Below are 21,107 nucleotides of genomic sequence, written 5' to 3'. Positions count from 1 at the left end.
AAAAAAAAAAAAAAAAAAAAGACTTTTAGTCATCATGGGGGCTTAAGCACAAATCCTACAAATAAAATACGTTTTGCAGCAAAATAGAGAAACACTGTCTTGCATTGATGGCAAAGAGAATAGCTGTGTTAATGAACTTTACAGACAATGGAGGTTTGCTATTTGCAGTGACATTTGCAAAAACTGTTTTGTCGTGGAAAACATTGGAAGTATTTGCTTCATGGACCTGACTTGTTAAGCATAATATACTGAATAAAATTTGTGTTTCTTAATGGTTGTTATCATCAGCACTGATAAACAGTAGTGAGCATAACTGATTGTGTATCAACAATGTAAAAGAAATCAGTTATCTTGGATGTCTTTTGATCATCTTTTAAGTCTTTGTATTTTTATTGCAAGTCTATTGATTGCTGCTCATTTGCACCTCCATTTATTCATCCATGGAGAAAAATTTTATGTGTATACTGCATGCCAGTGCTGTTTATACGTCTTAACTTGAGCAGTTCTTTTCTCTAACCTTTCTTCTTTTCTCTGCTGTGAATTGTTAAACCAGAGAAGCCAAGCTATTACACTTATATGCAAAGTTCAGTGCTAGTCGTTTCCACCAGGCTCTAGAAGTTTTATCACCACACATTCATATATTTTAGTATCTGCATTTACAGAGGATGCCCTTGGCCCTTCCTGCTTGTGTTCTTGGTCATGTATTTGTTTTTGATGTCTATAAATTTGGCATAAGTGAGGTATTGTAACTTCTAAGAGTCCCTTTCTCTTCTCCCTTGGAAGGAATGGAGTTGCCACCTGGAAGCCAAGGCCTGCAGCCATCCTGGTCCTGATGCTGTGAGGAATTGGCCTTTCCCTCCTGTCTTTTGTGCCTCTGATAGAAGAATTCAGTCAAGACATATAAGTAGCTATGTAGAAGTACATATAGGTAGGATTTATGGTAAAACAGATATAGACAGATCTATGCCTTTAAGTGAGAAAGTGGGGAGTGCCATGTCTTTGTATCAACACAAGAGTTATTCCTGATTTTCAGGGAACTATAGTAGTCATGGACAGTTTTTTAGAGGTTATTTGGAATTGCCAAATGTCTTCCTTTTTCTTTTTATATGTTCAGTGTTCCCTCAGGGATCTTCACCATATAAGAAACTTAAGTATAATAATTTGGGTCTAGAATGTCCCCAAAGACCTTATATGTTCAGAGGATGAACTCTTGGAAGGTGGTTGATCATGGATCAGTCCACTGAAAAGTCCATGTGGGCATGCTGTTGGGAAGAAGAGGCTGGTCGAAAGAGGCAGGTTACTGAGAGCAGGACCTGGAAGGATGAATCTCCCTCCCTGGCTACCCCTCTTTCTTGGCTGCTATGATGTGAACAGTCTTTTGGAGGCCTTTCTACCATGTTGTTTCTGTGTTTGAGCCCTCCAACCATGGACTGAAACTTCTAAAACTGTGAGGTGAAATAAACCTTTCTTTCAATTGCCAGTGTTTGGTATTGTGTCTCTGTGAGCAAAGTGATTGAGAGAGACTCTTAGCAAATAAATTTATGAAAAGTAAGTTTTCATCTAAATCAGCTCTCAGCCCAAGGCAGGAGGGTCATTTAAAAGAATGTCCCCTTTTCTCACGTCATAGGCTATGGTAAGCAAGAATGCTGTGAGTCTTATTCTACTAATAGAGTCTCTCTGTCTTTGAGTCTGAAACCTAATGCATTATTATAAATTTATTATACACTCAGATCTTTGTTTCTTCATTTAATTGTAGCTGTCATAGCATGTACTTGAACCTTGTCTCTCAGGCCTGTTAACCTCTAACTACCTGCTCCACAGAGTTAGAAGAAACACTGTAACTCTGGTTTCTCAGAGCATATTACTGAGTTTCCTCTCTGTAAACCTTTATTTTGATATCTTTAGGGATAAGAACTTAGATTTTTGTCACCAGTTGGCACTAACAACCCTGACTGCTTTTTATCAGTCAGCATCAGTGTAATTTGGATGTAGTAAGAGCAAAGATGTGGTTGCTATGTGTTACTGTCTATCCCAACACATCCATTGAATTTTATGGATCATTCACTAATGAATAAAAACTGGAAAATGTTGATGATATAGCCATGTGTGGTTCACCGTTTAGGTCTTTAAAATGTCTATGAAAACGTGCTTCTTATCCACTAGTAATGGCACATGCCTGTAACCCCAGCACTTTGAGAGGTTGAGACAGGAGGATCACAAATTTGAGCCCAGCCTAGGCAACTTACTGACTTAATAAGAACTTGTCTCAAAATAAAAAAAGGGCGTGCAAGCATAAGGTCCTGAATTCAATCCCTGGTACAGAAAAAAAAAAAAGTTGAAGACGCAGCACAGTGTGAAAGGCCTTGGGTTCATTCCCCCAATACCACACAACAACAATAACAATAGCAGCAGCAGCAAAACATATACACCTTTATTTGAAAAATCTTATCCAGTTCTAATTTTTGGTTTATAGAATATAGTCACTGTAGAAATGAATTGGACACACATGTTTAAGTATCGCTTTCTCTGGTGTGCAAAACCAAAAGTATAAATGAGGACCAAAATATATAATAGATATTGGGAAATAGAAAGAAAAACTTCAAATAGGAAGGGGAATAAATAAGGGAGAGGGGAGAAAAGAAGAAAAGGAAAAGCAAACAAGAATAAATGAAAAAAATGGAAACAAAGCTTTTGTAAATAAGGAGGGGAAGAGTGCTGGAAGGGAGGGCAGAGAATTGGCGTAAACAGAAACAAGATTATTATGTACAGATAGAAATGATCTATATGTATACCGAAAATGTACCAAGAAAAAAGTTTAAAAAGAATACAGTCACCGTGGAAGCATGTGATAGGACATAACTGAAACAAGGACAGAGATCGCTACCCTATCAGATGGAAGCCGTTCCCTCCTTTGTGTCGCAGTGGAAAGTGGAGTGTGATTTCTACTCTTATCAAAGTGTGAAAAGTCCTATAATTGGCCTTGTCGGAGCCCCCCCACCCAGCCCACAAGAACACTCTCCATAAAGTGCATCGTGGGTGTGCAGTCTCTGCTACAGCTGTCTTTCTTCCTCAGGTTACCCCCTGATGATGTTCGACTTTACTACGGAGAGGCCTTGGAGACAATGAGGCTTCAGTGCAAAGGACTTGGATCCCTGTTCCTGTGTCTCCACGGCACTTTATTCATACTGCTCTTAGCATATATAGCCTACCTTAATTTCACCTTTGACCAGATTTTAAACATCTCGGAGTGCAGGAACTGAGTCTTGTTTACCTTTGCCTCCGTCTCCAAGGCCTGGTGCCGGGCCTGCCATCAAGCGAGTGCTGGCAAAAAAACAAATGAGTGAATGCGTGCCTGGATCATTGGAATCCGTCTCTGACCTTAGCAGTGCTGGTTTTCATTTGCCCCGAGAGCTGATTTATAGGCTTTCCTTTCAGGAACATGAACTTCAAAGTAAGTGCTAAAGAAGAATATGTTATGAAGAGGGGAGACTCTAATGGAGTGAAGTGCAGATCTGGGGCAAAGGTTACAGTTGAAGTAACTGTTTTGATTTCTTAAGGAAGTGGAGAAGGTCCAGCCAAATGGTTTTTTAAAGTGCTGATTTTAATTAAACTAAGGAATTTTGTGTTGATGTGTGAAACTTTTCATGGATTTCCATCTACTGAAGATGCCTTCTATTCACTCCTTCAGTGTTGCCTTGTTGGGATTTCTGGAGCCATGCATGTTGGGAAGCTTTGCGTGTCAGCTCTTGTTAAGGAAGGCATTTCAGTTTTTGTTGCATTTGTCATAAGGAAAGGTTATATGATGAAAAAAATCTGTCACCCTGACATTTTTATCCTTACAAGTATATTCCAGAAGTTAATTTTTAGTTAGCGTTGCATTTTTAAAAAATGAACTTGGAATATAATCACTCTTATTATCTTAAAATCACATTTATTTTATTGAAAATGGAATGCATTGTTTGAAGACTTTTTAAAATAAACCTTCATTGTTTCTGGCCCACAGACATCCTACCACAGAATAGAAGGAGAGCTTAACCACCAGTCACTCTGAGACTATTTAAGTGATTCAAGTTTACTTTTCTGTCTTACATGAAAGTTTTCATAAACAGGATCTTCTGAGAATGGTAGTGTGAGAAATCACCCTTTCTCATATATACCACAAATCAGATGACTTTAGAATACTATGAACCTTTAAATGATAGGCAAGAATCAGGCAGTTTTACCAGATTAAATCAGGCTAGCATCAACTCATAAGACAGTATGATTTTATTTTATTTTTTTATTACTGGTGCTAATTGTATTTGCTGGATATTTTTACATCACAACTTTTGTATTTTAAGGAAGTTTTGCCAAGAGTATTAAATTGGTTTCAATGCAAAGCATTATACAGAGAAAATTGCCACTGGAATAAATGCTAGGGATTATATTAATTATGATGTCATCTGAATTAAATTTACCAATAAAATGTTGATGTACTAAAACTGTCTTAGATATTTTGGAACATAAATTATTGATTCCAGAAGGCATCTTTTATTTTTTTCAGTTTTTTTTTATTGGTACATGTTTGCCTTACATGATGATTGTATTTGTTGTGAAAAGTTGGTACACAATTGTAACACATCTCAAATCTTTTTTCATTTCCTTTCCCTTCCCCACCCCCATTATTTGATCCCCTTCTTTGAAAAAGACCTCCCTACTTCTTATTAGGCACCTTTTATGTTGTGCTTTATTTATATGTTGAGTTTCTCATATAAGAGAAAACATGAAATATTTAAACTGTGTTTATATTTCATTTAACATAACAGTGTCAAGGTACATCCGTTTTCCTGCAAAAGACTCAAATTTATTTATTTTTTATTGTAGAGTAGTACTCAATTGTTCATGGACATGTAGGGCATTTCTAAGGTCATGGGACTAGAGAAAACAATCTTAAAATTCCTATGGAATCAAGAAAGACCCAGAATAATAGAAACAATCTTGGGTAACAAGGGCAAAACAAGATGATGACAATCCTGGATTTGAAGTTATATTACAAAGCTACCATGATATAAACAGTATTACTGGATCAGTGGAACAGAATAGAGGAAGCAGAAACAATCCCAGGTAAACTCAGCTATTTGAACTCTGACAAAGGTGTCAGAAATGTGCACTAGAGGAAAGGTAGCCTCGTTAATAAATTGTGCCACAACTGCTACACAAATCCACAAGCAGAAAATTGAATCTAGAATGATATCTCTCACCATGCATTAAACTAAAATCAAGGTGGACCAAAGATAAAAATATTAAAGCAGAAACGCATAATCTACTGGAAGATAAAATGGAAAAAGTCTCAAAAGGCAAGGACTTTCTGAACAGAATCCCAGTGGCACAAGAAATAGTATCAAAATCAACAAATGGGATCATATCAAATTAAAAGCTTCTGCACAGCAAAGGATAAAGAGACAAACTACAGAGTAGAAAGAAAAAAAAAACTTTGCCAGCTATTCCTTAGAGGACTAATATCTAGAATATATAAAGAGCTTAAAAAATCAGACCACCCAAAATAAAAGACCCAGTCAAAAAATGGGCACCTGAAATGAATAAACACTTCTGGAAAGAAGTACAAATGGCCAATAAATACATGAAAAAATATTCAGCATCACTGGCCATTAGAGAAATGCAAATTATAACACTGAAATTCTATCTTACTCCAGATAGAAGGAATATTTTAAGATATTGAATCATAAGTTGTATTTCTCACAAAGGAAATGTGCCTCCAGTATAACATCTCTTTTTATACTCTGTAAACCTCTTTTTAAATCAGGAAGTTCTACATTTTATGGCATCTTACCATTGTGGCAGCTGAAAGAGAGATGCATATGAAATCTCTTGGCACAGACCTAAGTGGTGATGCCCAGCCTTCTCAAGACAACTCCCTAATTCTCTCTGTACCATCTGTGGAGCCCACATAATTGTGGGAAATGATAGTACATATTCAAATGCCTTGAAAAAGTGAAATTCATTCTTCGAGTGTTCTTTTTTTTAAGTACTGGGGATTGAACTCAGGACGTTGAGCTTGTGAGGCAGGTGACAGCACCACTGAACCAAATAGCCCTAGTGCGCTCTCTCTCTCTCTCTTCCTCCCTCCCTCTCCCCCCACTTTCTCTCTCCTTTTCTTTCTTTGTGCTGGAATTACACTCAGGCCCTTGTGTTTGCAAGGCAGGCACCAGAACCACTGAGCTAAATCACTAGCCCTGGTGCTCTTTTCTTAATTGTCATCTTATTAGCATACTGATCCTTTGACATAAAAAGTTACTATTTAGGTAAACTATTCCCTAATATACTTGGTGCTAAAAATCACCTCATTTTTCACAATGTGAAAAATTCAAAATGTGAAAAATTCTTCAGTTTCAGGATTTACTGTAGCAATACTTTAAGAAACAAATACTGCTTGAGTTTTACCTTTGTTCCTGTTCTAAAAAAGTGTTACATTGATATAGTTTACTGTCTTATCTAGTCAAAGGCCAAAATGTCTAGTACACTCCATCAGATTTTTAGTGTTCTAACATAGCTTTATCTTTCAGAGATAGTTTTCTAAAATATTCATAAGTTTACATTCATATTCAGCCTTTGTACTTAAACTACTCACACTCCACAAACATTTCAGTGAGGCTCTGTGCTAGGTTCTGAGTTAGGGACTCTCACATGCTTAAAATTACTGAATTCTCTTGACAATGCTATATGTGGCTCTGAACATTAACTTTATAAATCTCTGAGTAGGAGAACATTTTATGTCATAGGCCTGTGAATGACATATTGGAGAAGAAAAATGACTAGTTGAAAAATACAGGCATTCCAGGCCGTATATGTAGTATGTATCATTATGTGATGTAAATGCAGTCCTCTGTGTAGGGTAAATAGAATTTATTCTGTCCAACCATCATGACTATAAAACATAATATTCTGTTTGCAAACTGCATTTCAGTTACACTTATTTGCAATGTTATTGCTAGATCCAAAGGAATGGTAGTTTGGATGTATGTGAGGACACAGTAGAGGGAACAGAGAAGTATGTCAGGCCATGTACCCACACACAGAAACAGGGTGGGGATGCTGCCGGACAAAACTTGAATGTTGGTCACGCCCTTCATTAACCTGCGATACTTATTTTATGACACTTAGCGGTAATACTGCCTTTATGTGAAAATCTGTTGTGGTGATATTTAAAGTATGTGAACGCTAGTTTAAATTATAAAAACTCCTTGTTGGTTTTTGAATCACTGCTCCTTTTCAGTAAATAATCTTTCTACTCTAGAAAATATGCTTGTGACTTAACATATTCATGACAGGGCCATAATTTCTATGTCTCACTGCTGGGCAGCTCTGAACCACTGGTGGTACATGTGTGACTATCCCATTGGGAATGTGTTAATTTTTTTTTTCATTTAAATAATAGCTGTGCATGGTAAAAAGTTGCAAACCACATAATGGAAATTGAGTCCCCCTTCTACTCCGGAAGCACCCACCACCTCTAGTTTGTTAGTGGCTTCTTCTGTGTTGTACCAATGGCTCTCCAGGTAATTATGGGCACATGTAAATATGAGTGTAAATAACTTTTTAAAACACAGGTGAAAGATCTTATACATATGGACATCTTTTTTGGAGTTTTCCCCAAGCATCTTGTAGATTTTACTCTAATTTCTGAACAAAATTCTATTGTTTGAATGAACAAAAGTCTTAACTAGTTTCTTAAACATGAGAGATACTCAGTAAATATTAGTTAACTTTAAAAGTTAAATATCTAAGCATTCTCTGCACTGATGGATAGAGTTCTCAGTCTGGAAATAAGAGATATTCAAGGTAAAAAAATTAATGATAAATAAAATTCCTAGAAGTCTTTATCATTTAGAGTCCACTTAGTGATGGTGGGGTCTGTATACTGAAAATTTTCAGATAAGTACAGAATAAATGAAACATACGTACCTATACACACATTCATACACAGAGAAATGCCTGCTCTTAAAGAGCTGGTTCAATTATATGAAATAAATTATCTATTAGTTCTTTTCCATAAATCTGGCAGATGGAACATTTGATTGAATATTTGGTAGTTTTACATTCACTTCTGATTTAAGAACTGCTTTTTCTGCTGTTAACTCTGATTTTGTGTATATAAAGAAGTATCTGTGAAAGTTCATTTATTACTATAGTTTGGTCAGAATTGATTGAATACTTAATTTCCTTTTTTCTTTGTTTCCCAGATTGTTTAGATTTATGAAATGGGTTTTCACTTGTTCATTTCTTATCTAATGTCATTTAGCATTAGAGTAAGGTGTATGTACATCAGCTGACCTGGCAAATTTGAATAAATTAAACTTCAAAAAGTAAAGTATTGGTATATAAAATAGTTATAGGAGTCTACCACTTTTATTGCATTTTGTTGTTGTTGTTGTTGGTGGTGGTGCTGGTGGTGGTGCTATGCTTGAACTTCACTGTCTGGGATTCTAAAAACTATGAAAACAGGACTCTGTTATCTCCGTACAGCCTCATTATTTTTCCCCTGGGGAAAATGCAGTGCTTTAGGCTCCTCAGTTGGGTCCAGCCACAGAACAGAGCATGGGCCACTGCTCATTTCCTGAATTGGGAAGGCATCCCAGAGAAATAAAGTGCTCACTTCTGAGCTGTCCTTGTGTCTAAACTTGGAGGATCCCAAAAGGAAGGAGCATCTGTGTAGGAGACATCCCTGCCCAGTACTAGTGGGCTATGAGTGGCACGTGCTTTTTGCCTTCCCTAATTCAGCTATGCTGTTTTATATCAGGAGTCAGACCGAAACCCTGTGTGACTCAAATGGGCATGTCAGCTAGCAGAGTTGTGCCAGTATTGCTTCTTTGCTAATGGCTGTCACTGAGGCCTAAGTCCTAGTCAGTGAAGTAGCAATGCCCTGCTATGTTATGTGCAGCTGAGGTCAGTATGACCCCAATTATAATCCTTTCCCCTGAATTACTGCTTCTCATTGACCTTGTGGGTAACTTGCTAATTGCACCTGGTCTTACTACCAGTTTCTTCTATGCTACAAGATAAGCAGTACCTACTCCCTGACTGCCTTGACTGGTGCCATCATGCCAGGTGTTTGGCAGTAATTCACTAGATGACTTCAGAGCATACCCTATCCCTATTCCTTCCCACAATTGTATTCAACAAATACTGGATGTGCTTGGTTGCCTTTGTCTTTGCTGCCGTAAGCAGCCCTGACTAGGACCCAAGACTCAGCTTCTCCGCTCTTAAGTCTTGTTTCTGTCTGAATTCACCTTGTACTGTGGTGGCTCACAGGCCAGGACCCACAGTAGAGATCCTGATAACGTCCCCTTCCCCGTTCCCTGCACATTTGAATCAGTGGAGGAAATGAGGCTCACAGAAAAGTCCCTTTACAGTAAATAGGTGCCTATGATTTTCATTGAATTTTTTATTTAAATGATCTGAAACAACCAAGGAGGGCATTTGGAGATCAGTGCTAGCCATGATGCCTGTAGGCAACAAGCAAATTCCTTGAATTCCCTAAACTGAATCTCAAGCTGATCTCAGGGGAGGATTGGGAGATGCTTGTTAGCTCAGAAGAAATATTTACTTATGGTGATTAAAATTACAGCAGATCATATTCTTTTCTTTGTGTCTTTTTTTTGGGGGGTTTGCTCTTGCTTCTTGGTGAGTTCTAAACAAATAGCTTTAGCGAAGATAATGGAAATCCTCACATCTGGATTTGAAAACTTGGGTTTCTGTTACCTTCATACCAGAACTACCTAGTAGTAGAATCCTATGTCCTAGGGAAAGGGTTGCCTTAGGATGCTGGGATTATTCCACCTGCTACTACAGGATACGGTCATGTAAGCATTGAACTTTGCTGTTCCTTGCCTTGGCTTTACTGAAATCAAGTCCTACTTCCAACTCTGGTAGATTTCTAACATTTCAGTGCCTGTGCTTCTTATAAGTATACTGTTCATACAGGCATATATAATTGATATGTGTCACGTTAATTATATAAATACTAGTTGGTCTCCTCCATGTAAATTCAAGGAGAGAATCATTAACCGTGATTAAATGAATCTTAGCTGCTACTCACTCTGAGCCAGAAATCCTCAACTCTGGCTAGCACCTATGTATGTGCTTTGGGGGTCACTTTATCTCTCTACCCTCTACTCTCACAGTTTCCAATTTAGTCTAGCTGGGACATGGGGACCCACAGTCCTTAAAAATTCTCAAATGAGTAAAACATGCAGCCAAGTTTGAAAACCACTGTGGGGCCAGCTGAGGAGCAGCCAAATCCAGAATCAAAAGGGCAACACAGAGCCCCGGCCACTGGAATGAGTGGGTGCTTTGGCTCCTCAGGACATTTCTCTGGTTGGTACTCCCTGAACAAACAGTGAGAGGCTTGGTGGAAAGGAGAGGGTTTATTGAAAGATAGTTCTAAGGAGAATCAGGGGTCCCACATCACCACAGATCACCATCTGATTCTGACCAGGTGTGTGAGGGCCTTAAAAAGTAAGGGAAAGGGAAACAGTGAAACAGTAGACAACTCCAAGCTGTTACTGATCACTTAGGTTCCTTTGCTCACTGCAGACAAAATCAAAGAAAGGCATTATATTGTTAAAAAAAGAAAAAATAGCTCTGCGGAGATGGAGGCGTCCATTTATTTTAAAATCAACACCTCACTGTGCAGGTGTGTAAAGGTCTTTTATAATAAACACCAGGGAGGAGAGGAACCCAGAAAGAGAATACAGATCTTCACATTTTATTGCTTCCAGCCTTCTTCAGTTCATTCTCCCCTTTCTTGTGGAAAGGAGACTAGGTTCCAGGCCTCTTACTATCAGGACCTTCATATTCCATCATTCATCTAGGCTGAGGAAGTGGAAAAGCTGTTTATGCCCTAGGCCTGAGGAACTTTGGACATATTTTCCCACTTATCTCTAAAGGGGAAAGAAACCTGCCTTTTTTTTATTTATTTATTTATTTATTTATTTATTTATTTATTTATTTATTTATTTATTTTTCTCACTGATTTTTTTGGTACATTTTAGGTATACAGTACAGTTACATTCATCATTGGGATCTTGTACCTTTACATGACAGGTCTTGGTTCTCATTTTTTCCCCATATCCCTGCCTTCCCTTCACCCCCTCCTCCCTTCCCTATTTACGAAAAGACTTTGTTTCCATTTTTCCTATTTACAAAAACTTTCCATTTTTTCATTTTCTCATATTTTTTTCTTTTCCCTTATTTCCTTTCCCCTGCCCTTCCCACTTCTCCTACACCTTTAGCCCTTTCCTTCCTATTACACATTGTCAATTATACCATTAGGATCTTATTTACAATTATAGTTTTTCACACCAGAGAAACTATTCGGTATTTACACATGTGTGACTTATTTATTTCAGTTGAGTATAAGCTCAATATGAATCCATTTTCCTATGAATGACTCTAACAGAAACCTGACTTTTAAAGTTCCATTCTGTGGTGCCAGTAATAAAGCTTGTTTCATCCCTTGAATCCATTTTCCATTTCTCCCTCACTTCCCTGTGGAAAGGAAACTGGACTGAGCTCCTGGTGCCAGTGTGTGCACATTCTTTCTTCATCCCAGCTGAGAGGAGGGGTGGCTCTTTGTGACCTAGGTCTCAGGAAGTTTGAGAAAGGGCCTTAGTTTTAAAAATAAAAATAAATATAAATGTAACTTTTAAAGTTCCATTTGCTGTACTCTGCCTCAAAAAAAAAAAAAATAGGCTTAGGGATGTAATACAGTGTAAAGACCCTGTGTTCCATCCCCAGTACCACCGCCAAAATAGTTTCTTACTGCCCTGCAGGGTTACATGGGGGCTCTTGCCTCAACCTGTGTTTTCTGTTGATGCAGTGCCTCAGCATCAGCTGCTCCAAGTATCCATAATTCCCTCTGCCCATCCATTCAGCATATGCCATTGATCTATGTTTAGTCAACTCGCTTCCCAAAAGCATACTCCAAATCTGATGAAAATGCGCCCACGCTGACTGAAACATCTTGATATAGCAAGAGACACAGACAGAAAGAAACAGATAGAGGCTTCCAATTCTGGCAGAGGACCTCTTTTTCTAATTGTTACTATAAATTGTGTTGTTCTTCACAGTCTTTCAAGGACTTTTGTAATGAGATTTTTTCTTATAAAACTTATTCTTGTCTCTGTACTTTTATTGTGAAGGGTAATATCCTTTTTTTCTTTTATAAACCACTGAGTGATTTTATTTGCTTCTTCAACTGTTTCTCTGAGCTTAGCTGTCAGAATATACAATTGTAAAAATATTTTCTGAAAAGAGTGTGGTTCATATATTTTTGTCCATCCAGATTGCTCTGTTATAGTCGCATTTGTTTCAACTATCCAAATGTAATTTGGTTAACTTATAACAGAAAGATTTGCCAGGGAAATTTTATTATGGGTTATGCATAGATTAGAGCCTTTGGGATACATTTTTACCTCTGAAATGTGTTGCTTAAAGAAAATAAACATTTATATGTATTCAGAAATAAAGACTTACAGAAATGTTAGTAGAATTATAGCCTCCATATTGACATTTCTGGAATATAAATTCATAGTTACAACTGTATAAAAGGTGTATCACTGTGCAAATGATGGGGTGAGTCTTAAATTATTAGTAAAACCTGGCTCTGATTTTAAATTGCATTCCACTTGGAGAGAAGGGATTTTTTTTAATTTTAACATTTCAGTTCCATTGTTGTCTACCTAAAATAATCTGAACTATTGTAAAGGAGTCAGAGATATCACATAAAAAGGTATTTAAAGAAAAGTTAAACACTATAAAAGCAAATTTCTTTTTTTATTCCTACTGTGGAATTTCATGAACATAGAGTGATACCATAATGAGGAGGCTACAGGGTAACAGGGCTGACAGGCCTGACAGGCCTCCCGGAGTGCTGGGATTACAGGTGTGTGCCGACATGCCTGACTTCATCTAAGTATTTAACAATATTATCTTATTTCCTCCTCATAATATGTGAGGCACTATTAAAATTTTTATTACCATTTGCAGGTGTGGAATCTGAGACACACAGAAGATAAATAATGATCTAAAGTTCTGCAGCTCGTAGCTGTGGGTGCAGAGCTTGAGCTCAGGTAGTGTGTTGTCTGTCTCCACACTCTTCGTGACAGTGCTCAGCTACCAGTGCTACATATGTACTCACTGCAACAGTCTTTGTAGGCGTGGTTTTATGAGGTATGCCTGAACACCACAACACAGCCATTTCTGTTGTTCTAACAATTTACCAGACGTTGATATTTGAACATTTAGTTTTATCTGTAAGACCCACCCTAATTTATTTATATCTGCACTGGTCATTATTGTGTTTTGCAATACTCAGATCCTGGAAACAGGAACAGGGAAGAAGAAAAGCAAAGCCACTCACTTTACCTTAGTCTGGCTCACCTTGGGTATTATTACCTTGACTTAAATAAATTTTGGTTACAGTTGTATATTACAGTGCAGTGGAGAGTTAAACCCCTGGGTTTATCTCTGCTCCTTCAGGAACTCTTATATATGACAGTAAAGCAATGAAGCAGGTGTATAAGAATAAAAGGAGAAAGGAAATTACAGAGCAAAAGAGATGTCAACAAAAATTGGAAAACTAGAAATGACCTGGACTGGTGCTGACTTGACTTCTCAGACTGAAAAAAGCACAACAGTCTTCAGACACAGGAATAGGAGAAATGAAGAACGCCTGATTGAGTAGTTCACAGTTTTCAAATATATTATAGCTCCACCTGTCCTCCCCAACATGCACCCTCCTCCCCACTCTGGTCTCTCTCTGGTGGGATGAAGGAGAAATCATTTGACTGTTAATGGGACTACAGAACTGGCCTGCATGTACAGAGTGTTTATCTGTTGATCTATCTACCTGAACATGCACACACAGTCAGATTAATATTTGTGCTGGCAGTTTGTTGCAAGTTTTGATTGTCTAGTTTGAGGTATTCTATTTCCAAAACTGAGAAGCCAGGTTGGGATAAAATTGTGACATAGGATCTTAATTTCAGCTCAGAACACTGAAATTACAAATGAGGTAGGGGATAGTTTTTAATATTTAATTATTATATGTTGTTGAATGGAAAATGAACATGTTAAAAAGTCAGTAGATATTCATAGATCTGTTTGATACAATCAATCAACAAATGGATTATATGCTAATTAAGGTCTAATCACCTTAGCTTCTTGTTACTCTCTTGTGACTTAGTATTGGAAATGCCTTCAATACAAAATATCTTGGATAGTCTCTGATATATGGGGTTGTGGACAGAATTTGATATTATTTACCACAGTATCATTATTCCCATAGGCTTTAAATCAGGGTAGTGATTTAAATCTAAACTACTCAATATATCATTTCTCAAAGAGCCTCTCTTGAGACAGAGGTGTAGGTATTTTTAATATATGATTCAATAAGGCTGTTGCATATCAGACCTGATAAAAGAACAATATCTTACCCAAGAATGTGGTTATTTGGAAAGAACACTGCTAATTATGAAATGTGGATCAATAGGGTGCCCTGTTCTTAATGCAAGTTTAATATAGTCATTTTGGGGGGCATTATCTATCAATTTCTATGATTTTTGTGTTTCCTGTTAGTTTTTTCATTGTTACTAATGTTAAAAAATAACTTATCTAACCCCAGTCTCAAGATGATTAATGCCAGTAAATTAAACTATTTCTCCAGCAGGCTTATTCACAGAAAATTTGGCAGTATAGGAAAGACAATCTCAGTTTGACTAATATACTCTTAGATTGTTGTTAATTTGCTTTGAAGAGTAGTATCCATCTGTGAGTGCCGCAGCGGTGAAAGTTCATAAAATCTTAAAGGGGACTCAAAAACTTTAAAATGCAACCAATGTCTAGAAAACATTTCCTTCTCTCTAAAGTAATCCCTGGGAATTTAGAACACCTAATCTATCGTCTTTGTGCAAAAAGAGAATAAACCTCATCAGTGGTAACCCACTGTTTATCCTGTGGTTATATTTTGAAACTTGTTCAGGACTTGGTATTCCTTGTATGTGGACTCCTTTCACCTGTGGCTGGATACAAGTGATGCTTTTCTTTCTGTTACTACTATCTGACTTGGAGTTGTTTGGCTTTCTAGGGATGTTTACATTTCTGTCCATACTTGGTAGTGGAATTCTTTGAGGTAAATTGTAGAATGTACACTTTTTTCCTCAGGAATTGGCTACAAAATAACAAGACCATACCCTTCTCGACATTAAAACTATACATTCCCCCTCATCAAACTTTGGAGACATTGGTCCATTGCCTCCAGAAGTGAGTATGAATGCAGAAATGCGGCAGGAGCTGAAATTCTCACTATAGGAAACATGGCAAAGAAGCTTCTCAATAGTATGCTTCACCATTATCACAATTTAGTGTAAAATAACAAGATTACTATCTAAATCCCAAATATAAGCTATATGCAGCAAAGTCTTTTGTCTACTGGGTTCCCTGTAGTTCTCTTGCACTTAAGGTGGAGTCTGGCACAGGCCTGATCAACAAATAGCAGAATAAACAAACAATTGCAAGCAACCCCATACCCTGCCTTGTCCAGGAAGTTAATTTACACAATGTAACCTCAGAGTAAATACATTAATTCTCATCTTAGGAAAGCAGTGTGATATGGAAACTATCTATAGAGCCAGCAGCATGAGCTTATGGCTGTCTTGAATTCTTGGCTTTTTTAGTGATTTTATGTCTTTAAGTGGACAATTTTATTTTTCTTGTATTACTTTTTACAGCTATGTGATATCTTTTTAAAGTACTCATTTAGTTTTATTCAACAACCATGTCCCGAGACACTATTTCCATCCTCAGGGATCCCACACCTTTCTTGCTAAAGGCAATGGCAGTCAAAATGGGATGGGTTTCAGGTGCCCAAATAATGGCACCTTGTCATCTGAGAAAACAGCAGGCAAGTTGTTCCCTGACTTTCTCCCATCTCTCCCTGAAGTAGGTCATAAGACCCTCATTTGAAAAGTGCCTCCCTTTACCTGAAGAAAAGGAGCATCCTTATGTCTGTAAACAGGGACACAGAGAAGATTCTGAACAGGCTGTTCTTAGTTCCCTACTTTGTGACCAGAGGTCTCCATTTTGTTCTCCATCTTTTTCCTTGACTATCCATTCCTCATCACATAAAAAACAAAAGACAGAAGTTTGCCTTTTTCACTGGATCTTCATTTCTAAAGACTCTTAACATCCCATAAAACTTGAATAAATCTTTATGCCTTTCTCTTGTCAATCTTTTTATAATAGCCTGAGTCATAAGTCTACGATAGAAAGAGATTTATTTTTCTTTACACTAACAGTAACACTTTTATGGAATGTGTTATCTACTAGGTAGTATGTATATCATATAAGCACATATAAACATATATGTAAATCTTCATAGCATCCTTTGGGGTTGCATTATTATGTTAGCGTTCCCTCTCCTGGACATAGTACCTGACACCCACAATTTAAAGGAGGAGAGGTTTGTTTTGGCTCACAGTTTTTAGAATTCATTTCGTGGTTGGCTGACTCCAAGGCAGAAATAGCATATTGGAAGAGCATGGCAGAAGAAGGCTGCTTAACCCATGGCAGCCATGAAGCAGAGAAAAAGAAGGAGCTAGGAACAAGGATACACCCTTTGAAGTGACACTCTCAGTGAACCACCTCCTACCAGGCACTACCTCCCAACAGCAAGTCAGCTATAAACACACCAGTGGAGTAGTCTGCTGATGAGTATAACAACCCCATGATTCTATCACTTTCCAAAGCCCCACATCTAAATACATGAGATCTTTAGGAACTGTTTTGATCTAAACCATAACAGGGTAGATAATGATACTATTTCTATGTACAGGCTATGAAACAAAAACAGAGAGATGTTAGTACAGATATTTAAGGCTAAACAAATTCAGAGATAAAATCTTTGTATTCATTGAAGTATGAAGTATATGTAGATATTATTAATATAGAAAATTCTTAAGTGACATCAGTCTTGGCCAATTTTGTCAATGTTAAAACTGGAGGTTGGGAAGATTTTCGTGCTAAATTAATTTGGTGGCAGGCAGCAGCCCTCTGGTAGGCAGAGCCACTTAGGAAAATACAGCAGATATCCTGCAAACTTAGTTGGAAGGACTGTAACTGAGGCACTAATATAGGCATGCTGCACACACCAAGGAGCAAGGCCAAGCATGGGTCTCGGGTTGCTGAGGAATTTTGGTTGGGGTATTATGGCTGGGATTGAACCATAAAGTACAACCCTCCTTGTATGAAGTGGGATCTTAAGTGACAAAGGCTTAGGGCCCACAGATCAGAGTCTACACGACAGTTAGATTAACTTTTGATGAGATACTTTGGGCACCTTATAAGCCCATCTGACTAGCAAATGGGTTGGTTCCAGGGAGATGATAGAATGAGTGAATATTTGAAATTAGTGAATGAGCTTCACTGTCAGGCTGTGTCCAGCACTTTCTGACAGCTTATCATGATGGGGCTGAGAAGGTAGAGCTAAATGAATGGAAACAATGTGGGGAAAGACAAACAGATAATCATTGTCACCCAAGTAGTTCTTCTGTGATAATGGGTTCATTCTTGAGCAGATGTTTTTATGTCTCCAAAGGAATAGTGATGTCCTTCATGATTTAAATGGAATCTTCTGGGCCAGGAATTTAGCTCAGTGATTCGGTGGCCTGCCTTGCAAGCGTAAGGACCTGAGTTCAATCCCCGGTACCAAAAAAAAAAAAAAAGGGAATCTTCTTTTCCATTAGATAATCATTTTGGCTATTACAAATACTAAAGTCAGCATTTAAAATAATAAAAAATAAAAAAACTCAAGACAACTATCAGTTATATTTGTCTGTGTAGAATGAATATCACTTTGAAGTAGTATCTTATTTATGTATTTGATAACTTAACATTCTACTTTTGTAATAATCAAAGACAATATTGATAACCAGAAGAGAGGCATCAGTTTCTCTACTCTGAATAACCGTGCCTTGCATCATATATGTGGTCAGGTGATTTGATGACCATTAAAACTAGAGTTCTGATCTTTGCTTTCACTAGGTTCTTCATATTATCTTAGACAATGTAAGTATTCTTATTTAATAAACAAATTGAAAAAGCAAGGTATGTGTTGACATTTGGATGTAAATAAATAAAGCTGTGTGCAAAATACTTAAATTCTTTCCTAAATTCCTTGCTATAAAGTTCTTTCATTCAGTGTTTGTTTTTACATATGCAATCTGAGCCTGTCTATTTATCTTGGTTTAAAGATTTTTTAATGATACTCTCCACCTTCTCCAAAGTAAACTGTATTTTAATTGAGGTCTTAGCCCTTTTTCTTCAGCTGTTTTGGAAATATTTGTGTAACTCATTCATATTTGGTGTAGAACTGGCTTTGCATCTGACCTGTAGTTCAGATCGGAATTTCTTCCAAATCATTTGAGTGATTTTTGAGCCAGCCTGAGTTGCATTTAGGTGATTTAGTTTAGCTAGTATATGTCTTTTTCTTTTAAAAAATCTTGGACCTAAACCAGACTAACTGTATGGAGTGTCAGTGAGCAGGAATGATAATTGCTGGTTTAAAAATATAACTGCTGTGGATTTAACTGGCATACAGCCCTGATGTGGGTGGAAGGTAGCAAGCTGAAGGGAGATTTATGAAGTGTCCCATAGGGGTTCTATCTGGAAAACTTTGTTCCTTTTGCTCAAAGAGGCAAACCAACATCCAAATGCTGCTTCATAGCCATAGCTGAACTGGTCATGTTTGTTTGCTTGCTTTAGTGCTTGAGCCTTTTCACTGAGTTAGATCCCCAGCCCCACCCTTTTTATTTTGAGACAAGATCTCCCCAAGTCACTAAATTGTTCCTTTTGGGCTCAAACTTGCAATCTTCCTGCCTCAGCCTCCCATAGTGCTGGATTTACAGCTATGGGCACCGTACTTGAACCTGTTTTATGAGGCTAGTATTGAGAATGTGCATCACCTTGTACTTGGTCCTTCCAAGAGTGTGCCAACACCATCTCTAATCTGTGCTTGCCTAGACCCAGTCTCAGTCACTTGGGTTACCTTTAAACCTCAAATCAATCCACCACTTGCCCCTCAGATTTCAATCTTTTGTTGGCTCTTCCATTTTCATAAATAGTCCTATCTCTAATTTCACCTCCTGCTGTATAACTCCTGCCTCTCTGACTGCAGGTTTCTGTTTTGCCCTTCAGGGATAATATTTACTGTTGCAATTATCCTTCCTTCTTTTGCATGATCCAAATTGTCTACAATTTATTACATATGCCTTTTTTTAGGTTACTCCCTAGTAAAACGGAGCCAGACAAAACTGTTTCAAAGTGTTGTCTTATATACTGGGTTGGCTTTTCTTTATATCAATATTGAAATTTCACCTAAACTTTTTCATTGCAATTTTATGTGACTAGCTGCATACTATAGTGAACTATAGTTGAAACAGAGTTTTTCAATTATAAGTAATGTGGGACATAGCATACCTAGTATACCATAATATATCTTTTCCTTGTGATGACAATAACCAGCCCTTATAAGGTTTCTTTTTCAGAGGAGAAAGGTGATGTCCAGGATGCTCGTGTCCATGGTTTGCAACAGAACTGGGATGATATCTCAGTCCCTAAACTTAGAATCTCTGACCACCAAAAACTACAGGCTGAGCATGAAACACAAGGCCAAGCCAGCCATTTGGGGTCAAAATACAAATATCAAGTCCATCTTTGTGGCAAACATTTGAATACAGGTTGAATTTCCCTTATCCAAAAAGCTCAGACCCAAAAGCATTTCATATTTTGAATTTGTTTAAATTTTAGAATATTTGCATATACATAATGAGATATCATGGGGATGAGGTCCACATCTGAACACAAAATTCAGTTATGTTTGATGTATACAGTACATGCATAGCTTTAAAGTAATTTTGTACAATATTTGGAGAATTTTGTTCATAAAGCAAAGTTTCATGGTGCGTACTTCTCCATGTGTGGAAAATGTTGTTTAAATTTTGAAATAGTTTGAATTTCAGATGAGGAATATTCGAAGACAAACTTATAAGAGATTTAATTTGTAACTCTAAGTCTGTGATTCATAAATTGCAGCTTTCATTATTGTGATCTTATTTACAAAAATACCAGATTGTATTCTAAAGTTTTACTCTAAAAATTCTATTACATTTTTGAAGTGCAATAGCAGAAGTAGGTTTGTAAAGTGAGAAGAAGAAAACAGAACAATACAAAAATTGTTGGGTGACACAGGTTCCATTTATGTAAGGGGTAAAGCAGAGAGGACCTTCTTATGTTGACTCAGATAGCAAGAATCTCCTGTTTTTAGGAAGAACTGGTCTGTTTGGGGATCTGCCTGCTCTCTTAAAGTTTCCTTTTGATTCTGTGGCATTTAGCAGGAGCGACTCCGTTTTTCTTTGGTTTGTTAGTGCCTAATGTAGGAACTCAGGCAGAAAATGGTTTCTTGTAATTTTAATAGTAACTTGTGAAACACGATGTGTTGTTACCTGTTAAATATATTTTGAGTGTGCAAAATTTTTTTCTCACATAGTTGCTGGCCAGGTAGCACTTGTCCTTTAAAACAGCTGTCTTGGATTCATCCTGCTCTTTGACAGGGAATTAACTCCCTGTCCCACAGGCCAAAACAGATTTTTTTAAACTGTGTTTTAATGTACCATGATAGGGAAAAGCAGTGCTTCCTTTCCCAAAGTAAATTTCATTTTAAAAATACAGTTTTGCCCAAATAAAAAGACATTCACATAACAAATTAAATACTCTGAATATTTATAGTAATAAGTGTATAGCAATAAGAATGTGAGATCATAAGATTAACTTGATTTGAGGTAGAATTATTACTTCTCTCTTATCTAAGAGTTAATAGGTTTTATTTATTTTTATCCTCCTTACTAATTGCGGTGTCCTATATATACACACTTTTTTTTTGTCTGCTATAATCATTTCTAGCTCTGTAGATTAACCATTTGCTACTTGGAACCAAAGGATATGACTTTTAATCTGGCACTCTAGCAAAGTAGGGTGAACATAATTAACAAAAA

The 21,107-nt window shown here is 37.2% G+C and overlaps 1 protein-coding gene and 1 long non-coding RNA gene across 9 annotated transcripts in view; one reads left to right on the top strand and one right to left on the bottom strand.

Annotated features, from left to right (window-relative positions):
* Positions 1-21,107, top strand: part of Pde1c (phosphodiesterase 1C) — a 576,741-nt gene that overhangs the window by 409,521 nt on the left and 146,113 nt on the right. The gene's annotated exons all lie outside the window — the stretch shown is intronic.
* The window catches only part of LOC104865019, a 51,798-nt gene that overhangs the window by 11,131 nt on the left and 19,560 nt on the right, over positions 1-21,107 (bottom strand). For both annotated transcript variants that reach the window (XR_781046.1, XR_781047.1), the window contains one exon: positions 3,210-3,321. This is a non-coding gene — a long non-coding RNA (uncharacterized LOC104865019). The remainder of the gene's footprint in view (positions 1-3,209; positions 3,322-21,107) is intronic.

Source organism: Fukomys damarensis, unplaced genomic scaffold (assembly GCF_012274545.1).
Source record: "Fukomys damarensis isolate Sample0158 unplaced genomic scaffold, DMR_v1.0_HiC HiC_scaffold_4, whole genome shotgun sequence".
Classification (NCBI taxonomy): domain Eukaryota; kingdom Metazoa; phylum Chordata; class Mammalia; order Rodentia; family Bathyergidae; genus Fukomys; species Fukomys damarensis.
This window is presented reverse-complemented; position numbering and strand designations above follow the sequence as displayed.